This window comes from Lolium rigidum, chromosome 7 (genome assembly GCF_022539505.1).
Source record: "Lolium rigidum isolate FL_2022 chromosome 7, APGP_CSIRO_Lrig_0.1, whole genome shotgun sequence".
In the NCBI taxonomy this organism is placed as follows: domain Eukaryota; kingdom Viridiplantae; phylum Streptophyta; class Magnoliopsida; order Poales; family Poaceae; genus Lolium; species Lolium rigidum.
In genome coordinates, this window is record NC_061514.1 from 137,153,098 (window position 1) to 137,160,488 (window position 7,391).

Here is a 7,391-nt window from a genome sequence, read left to right on the forward strand (position 1 = left end):
GCTTTAGTTAGCGGCCCAATGTTCTTCTCTAACAATATGCATACTCAAACCATTTGATCATGATAAATCACCCTTACTTCAGACAAGACGAACATGCATAGCAACTCACATGATATTCAACAAAGGTGATATAGTTGGTGGCGTCCCCAGAAACATGGTTACCGCTCAACAAGCAACTTATAAGAAATAAGATACATAGCTACATATTCTTCACCACAATAGTTTTTAAGGCTATTTTCCCATGAGCTATATATTGCAAAGACAAAGGATAGAATTTTTAAAGGTAGCACTCAAGTAATTTACTTTGGAATGGCAGAGAAATACCATGTAGTAGGTAGGTATGGTGGACACAAATGGTATAGTTTTTGGCTCAAGGATTTGGATGCACGAGAAGAATTCCCTCTCAATACAAGGCTAGGCTAGCAAGGTTGTTTGAAGCAAACTCAAGTATAAAACGGTGCAGCAAAGCTCACATATGAACATATTGTAAGCATTATAAGACTTTACATCGTCTTCCTTGTTGTTCAAACACCTTAACCAGAAAATATCTAGACTCTAGAGAAACCGATCATGCAAACCAAATTTTAACAAGCTCTATGTAGTTCTTCATTAATAGGTGCAAACTACATGATGCAAGAGCTTAAACACGATCTATATGAGCATAACAATTGCCAAGTATCAAATTATTCAAGTCATTATACCATTTACCACATGCGGCATTTTCAGTTTCCAACCATATAACAATGAACGAGGTAGTTCAACCTTCGCAATGAACATTAAGAATAAAGCTAAGAACATATGTGTTCATACGAAACAGCGGAGCGTGTCTCTCTCCCACACAAGCATGAATTTATTCCGAGAATGAAAATAACAAAACGAAAATAAAAGCACACAGACGCTCCAAGTAAAGTACATAAGATGTGACGGAATAAAAATATAGTTTCACTAGAGGTGACCTGATAAGTTGTTGATGAAGAAGGGGATGCCTTGGGCATCCCCAAGCTTAGATGCTTGAGTCTTTTTGAAATATGCAAGGATGAACCACGGGGCATCCCCAAGCTTAGATTTTTCACTCCTCTTGATCATATTGTATCATCCTCCTCTCTTGACCCTTGAAAACTTCCTCCACACCAAACTCAAAACAAACTCATTAGAGGGTTAGTGCATAATCAAAAATTCACATATTCAGAGGTGACACAATCATTTTTAACACTTCTGGATATTACCCAAAGCTACTGAAAGTTAATGGAACAAAGAAATCCATCAAACATAGCAAAACAGGCAATGCGAAATAAAAGGCAGAATCTGTCAAAACAGAACAGTCCGTAAAGACGAATTTTTTAGAGGCACCAGACTTGCTCAGATGAAAATTCTCAAATTGAATGAAAGTTGCGTACATATCTGAGGACCACTCACGTAAATTCGCAGATTTTTCTGAGTTACCTACAGAGAACCCTGCCCAAATTCGTGACAGCAAGAAATCTGTTTCTGCGCAGTAATCCAAATCTAGTATCAACCTTACTATCAAAGACTTTACTTGGCACAACAATGCAATAAAATAAAGATAAGAAGAGGTTGCTACAGTAGTAACAACTTCCAAGACTCAAATATAAAACAAAAGTGCAGAAGTAAAATAAACACATGGGTTATCTCCCAAGAAGTGCTTTCTTTATAGCCATTAAGATGGGCTCATCAGTTTTAATGATGCACTCGCATAAGAATGAAAGTTGAAGCAAAGAGAGCATCAAGAAGCAAATTCAAAACAAATTTAAGCCTAACCCACTTCCTATGAAAAGGAATCTTGTAAATAAACAAGTCATGTAGGCATAATGCAACAAGAATAGAAAGATAAAACAAGTGTAACTTCAAAAATTTCAGCATATAGAGAGGTGTTTTAGTAACATGAAAAATTCTACAACCATATTTTCCTCTCTCATAATAATATCCAGTAGCATCATGAGCAAACTCAACAATATAACTATCAAATGAAACATTCTTATCATGATTCTCATGCATAAAATTATTACTACTCCCAACATAAGCATAGTCATTCTTATTAATTGTAGTGGGAGCAAATTCAACAAAGTAGCTATCATCAAATATAGGAGGTATATTGTAATCATAATAAAATTTATCCTCCATAGTAGGCGGCACCAGAAGACCAATATCATTATAATCATCATAAATAGGAGGCAAAGTATCATCAAAGAAAATTTTCTCCTCAATGCTTGGGGGACTAAAAATATCATGCTCATCAAAACCAGCTTCCCCAAGCTTAAATTCTTCCATAGCGTTAGCAACAATGGTGTTCAAAGCATTCATACTAATAACATTGGCATTATCATGCATATAAAGTTCCATAGGTTTTTTAATTTTCTCTTCAAACACCTCATGTCCTAACTCAAGATAGATACTATAAAGATCTCTAATATTTTTTGTTGTTTTCCATTAAGCCTAACTAGTGTAAACAAGAAACAAAAAGATGCAATTGCAGGATCTAAAGGAAATAGCTTCGAGCACTCACACACCGGCAACAGTGCTAGGAAATAGCTTAGTAGTCGGAGGATGTGAATACCTTTTACCTTACCTCCCGGCAACGGCGCCGTAAAATAGCTTGATGTCTAAGCACGCTTCTATTCCCTGTAGACAGTTGTTGGGCCTCCAAGAGCAGAGGTTTGTAGAACAGCAGACAAGTTTTCCCTTAAGTGGATCACCCAAGGTTTATCGAACTCGTGGAGGAAGAGGTCAAAGATATCCCTCTCAAGCAACCCTCGCAATCACGATACAAGAAGTCTCTTGTGTCCCCAACACACCTAATACACTTGTCGGATGTATAGGTGCACTAGTTCGGCGAAGAGATAGTGAAATACAAGTGGTATGAATGAATATGAGCAGTAGTAACGCGCATGATAATAGCTTGCCGGCGTGCAGTTGATGGTAGTAATATTGCAGGAAGTAAAGATGCAGTAAAACAAGTAAATAAGCGATGATTGCGGTATTTGGAAACAAGGCCTAGGGATCATACTTTCACTAGTGGACACTCTCAACATTGATCACATAATAAAACCACTCTACACTCTCTTGTTGGATGATGAACACCATTAATTGTGTAGGGCTACAAGAGCACCTCAATGCCGGAGTTAACAAGCTCCACAACATTCGATGTTCATATTTAAATAACCTTAGAGTGCATGATAGACCAACGCAATTATACCGAGTACTAACATAGCATGCACATTGTCACCGATGAGACTATGAAAGGAGGAATAGATCACATCAATACTATCATAGTAATAGTTAACTCCATAATCTACAAGAGATTACAATCATAAACTACGCCAAGTACTACATGATGCACACACTATCACCATTACATCATGGAGGAGGAATAGACTAGTTTAATAACATCAATAGAGTAGCACATAGATTAATAGTGATATAAAGCACATTGCAATCATAAAGGAATATAAATAAGCACTTCACTATGCTATTCTGAATTACTCTCTGGCAAGATAACGAACACTAATTCATCATGTAGGCAAACCTTAAAGATGTATTCCCAAGTACTAATAAACACCCCACGCCGTCACTCGTGAGCATTCATAGGAGGTACTAACACACCACAATTTCATAGTGACATCCAACTCAAATCATAACTCGGTGAATAAGTATTCGCGAAATATAGCCTAAGAGACCCACACGGTGCACACACTGTCACCTTTACACACGTGGGACAAGGAGTCTCCGGAGATCACATAAGTAAAATCCACTTGAATAGCATAACGACATCTATATTACAAGCTCATCATATGGATCTCAATCATGTAAAGCAGCTCATGAGATCATTGTATTGAAGTACATAGGAGAGAGAGATGAACCACATAGCTACCGGTACAGCCCTTAGCCTCGATGGAGAACTACTCCCTCCTCATGGGAGACAGCAGCGTCGATGGAGATGGCGGTGGTGTCGATGGAGATGCCTTCCGGGGGCAATTCCCCGTCCCGGCGGCGTGCCGGAACAGAGACTTCTGTCCCCCGAATCTTGGCTTCGCAATGGCGGCGGCTCTGGAACTTTTCTCGTATCGTGGCTTTTCCGTATCGAGGTTTTAGGTCAGGGAGGCTTAAATAGGCGAAGAGGCGGAGTCGGAAGGGCCACGGGGGACCCACACAGCAGGGGGTGCCCCCCCTCTGGCCGCGCCGCCATGGCGTGTGGGGCCCCTGGGCCTCCCCTCTGGTCCCTCTCCGGTGTTCTGGAAGCTTCGTGGAATTATAAGATGCTGGGCGTTGATTTCGTCCGATTCCGAGAATATTTCCTTACTAGGATTTCTGAAACCAAAAACAGCAGAAAACAGGAACTGACACTTCGGCATCTCGTTAATAGGTTAGTTCCGGAAAACGCATAATAATGACATAGAATGTGTATAAAACATGTGAGTATCATCATAAAAGTAGCATCGAACATAAGAAATTATAGATACGTTTGAGACGTATCAGTACCGCTTTGGTACCGCTTGGTATCCAGTAAGCTCTGGAGGCCATTGCGGTACCTCGAGCGGTACCGCAAGCGGTAGTACCGCTATGTGTTCACGTGGACAAGTACTGTGGGGATTTCGAATCCAGAGCGGTAGTACCGCTTTCAGAAGCGGTAGTACCGCTTAGGCAGAAACTGCACATAACGGTTGGATCTGAGGAGGCCTATTTAAAGGGCCCTTCTTCCCCAGCTCGTTTTTATCTCTTCTCTCTCTCTCCTCCATTGTTGCTGAGCTCAAACTTAGTGGATCTCCCTACCTACCCAATCAATCTTGCTCATACTTTGAGGAGTGGTGGAGGAGACCCCGATCTATCGATCTACCAAGAGAGTTTTCACCGATTCGTGCTAGTCCTTAGTGGATCTTGTTGGTAGGGTTCCTATGGCGGGATCTTGGAAGAAGTGCTCCTATGGAGACTAGCTTGGAGTTGTGCTAGCCCCATAGGGTGTTAGGAGCCTCCTAGTGTTGTGGAGCTCGCCCCAACCTTGTGAAGGAATCACCGCCTCGACCGGTGCCTTAGTGGAGAAAAGGGAGCCCCTTTGTGGAGCTCTCTTGAGGGAGAACGTGAGGCCTTCCTTCATGGTGTGGCCGTCTAGTCTCTTGTGTGAGACTAGCACCTCCTCAACGCAGACGTACTCCCTCTTGTTGGAGGAACTGCGGGAAACAAATCCTCGCCTCGACTCCGCGCCCTCCGGTTGTCCCGTTCCTCATCTTTGTTATTTGTACTTGGTTCGTTTACTTGTTGCACTAGCCTAGGATCATGCTAGGAACATCTCCACCACTAAAGCTATCACCTTTATCTTCTGTTGCACTAAAAACTGAAAAAGATTAAAAATTGCGTAGCGCCCATTCACCCCCCCTCTTGTTCTCTACGATCCATTCAGACACATCGTCGCTCTTGTAGCAGGCAATAAAGTGTGACATCTTAGAAAATCTATCCACTACCAAAAATATAGAATCATGGCCTCTCTTAGTACGCAGCAACCCAACACAAAATCCATATTAATATCTTCCCATGGTGTAGTAGGTGCCGGTAAAGGAGTATACAAATCGTGAGGCTTTAGCTTGGACTTGGACTTATTGCAAGTAATGCATCTCTTCACATACTTGTCCACATACCACCTCATCTTTGGCCAATAAAAGTGATCTGCGAACATAGCGTCTTCTCACGCTCAAAGTGACCCATCAAACCTCCAGCATGTGATTCCTGTAATAAGAGCAAACGCACAGACGATTCTGGAACACATAGTTTGTTAGCTCTAAACAAGAACCCATCATGTTTGTGATATTTTTCCCATGCTTTACCAATAGCACACAAGCGATATGGTTCAACAAAATCATGATCAGTAGCATACAAATCATATAGTACCTCTAATCCAGGAATTTTAACATCAAGTTGAGTTAATAGCATGTTCTTCCTAGATAGAGCATCAACAACAATATTATCTTTTTCTTCTTATGGTTAATAATGTATGGAAAAGATTCAATGAACTCAACCCACTTAGAAAGACGCCTATACAAGTTAGATTGAGCTTTCCGATATTTTAAAGCTTCATGATCAGAATGCATGATAAATTCCTTTGGACACAAATAATGTTGCCAAACCTCAAGAACTCTAATTAAAGCATACAATTCTTTATTATACATAGGATAGTTCAACTTAGCACCAGAAAGTTTCTCAGTAAAATATGCAATTGGACGACCCTCTTGCATCAACACACCACCTATTCCAATACCACTAGCATCACATTCAATCTCAAATTACTTATTGAAATCATGAAGTGCAAGCAACAGTGCAGAAGTTAACAATCGTTTCAGTTCATCAAAAGCATGATCTTGGGCTGCGCCCCACTCAAATGCAACACCTTTTTTAGTCAATTCATTCAGAGGTGCAACAATAGTACTAAAATTGGGCACAAATCTTCTATAAAACCCAGCAAGACCATGAAAACTTCTTACTTGACTCACATTCATGGGAGTAGGATAATTTTGAATTGCTTCAATCTTAGATGAATCTACCTCTACTCCATGCTTAGAGACAACATAACCCAGAAATATGACCTTACTTTGCAAAATGTGCACTTCTCAAGATTACCATAGAGTTTATTATCACGCAACACTTGCAAAACATGTCGAATATGCATAGTATGATCAGATTCATTGCGGCTGTAAATTAATATGTCATCAAAATACACAACCACAAACTTGCCAATAAAATCACACAAAACATGGTTCATCAGTCTCATAAAAGTGCTAGGTGCATTAGTTAAACCAAAAGGCATTACTGATCACTCATATAAACCAAATTTTGTTTTAAAGGTTGTTTTCCATTCATCCCCCTCTTTCATCCTAATCTGATGATAACCACTAGGCAAATCAATCTTAGAGAAAACAGCAGTACCACTTAATTCATCTAGCATATCCTCTAAATGGGGAATAGGATGACGATATCGAATAATAATGTTGTTTATCGCTCTACAATTAACACACATGCGCCATGTACCATCTTTCTTAGAAACTAAAATAACAGGAACAACACAAGGACTTACGCTTATGCGAATATAACCTTTGTCGAGAAGCGCTTGCACTTGTTTCTGTATCTCCTTCATCTCTTCGGGGTTTGTCCTGTATGGCGCCCTATTGGGCAGCGAAGCTCTGGGGATCAAGTCAATTTGATGCTCAATACCACACAATGGTGGAAATCCTGCGGGCACCTTTTCCGGAAACACATCGCTAAATTCCTGCAAAACACTAGAAACACCAAGAGAAATACGGGTCATGTCGTTAGAAACCAAAACCTCACCCTTGTACATGAGCACAAGAGGCATGGTTGTATGATCCTCACTAAATTCTCTCATATCC